The following is a 905-nucleotide window of genomic DNA, read 5'->3' as shown; positions in this document are numbered from 1 at the left end:
GAACTGAAGATGTCTTAGAGCACGACCGTTTACCTTCCACTTTTGTAATCCATGCTTGTGTCATACCATTAGATAAATACACATTTTAAATAACATTCAGTAGACGAATGAGGCAAAAACTTCAGTAACCCTAGCAAATGTAATCCAGAATAGAAATGGGATGATGGAATTTTATTAAAGGTGATATGGTTTCCTCGGTTAACTTGAGAAAAAAAAAATACTAGAAAACAGAAATAGATGAGGAAGGTTTACTATTTTAAGGATGGGGTATTGATGAACTTCTTATTAGGTTGCTGTAAATTTCCCAGGGAATTAAAATAGTTACCGTTGTGAGTGAGGGATTGTTTGCTTTGAGGTTTGGGGAGGAAAGAGACAGAATAAAATATTGGTCTGGGAGACTGGGAAAATAATTTTTCTGGCCTCGCATAATAAGAATGCTAATGAGGGAATTTTGCTCCTTTCAGGTGACCTGGAGGAGAAACAAAGTTTGAAAACACTGAAACAAGATGCAGATATTATTATTCTTAACCTTGTTCCGTGAGCAGCCCCGAGAATGTGTGCAGTAGTTCTCAGCCGCTTCGCAAAGTCCCCTCAGCCATGTACTCTCCACGTGTGTTTTTGTTACCATCAACCTGGGATTTAATCAGAGTATATTAGATCTGGCAATGACCTTGCAGATCACTCTTACCAACTGCACTATTTTATATATGAGAAAAGGAAGGCCTCTGGGAGTTTGATGATTTATACAATTGTACAACTGCGTTGTGGCAGTCAGCAGGGCCTCAGTTGCTGATTTTTAGTTTTGTATATTCAAACTTAGAACTATTGCATTGAATGCCTTTTTTAAAGTCACCAATTCCCCTAATAGTCAATTAAAGTTATCAAAATATTTTCTTCTTATGTGG

The sequence above is a fragment of the Otolemur garnettii genome, unplaced genomic scaffold, assembly GCF_000181295.1.
Source record: "Otolemur garnettii isolate 467f Iridium unplaced genomic scaffold, OtoGar3 scaffold00034, whole genome shotgun sequence".
Taxonomy (NCBI): domain Eukaryota; kingdom Metazoa; phylum Chordata; class Mammalia; order Primates; family Galagidae; genus Otolemur; species Otolemur garnettii.
This window is presented reverse-complemented; position numbering follows the sequence as displayed.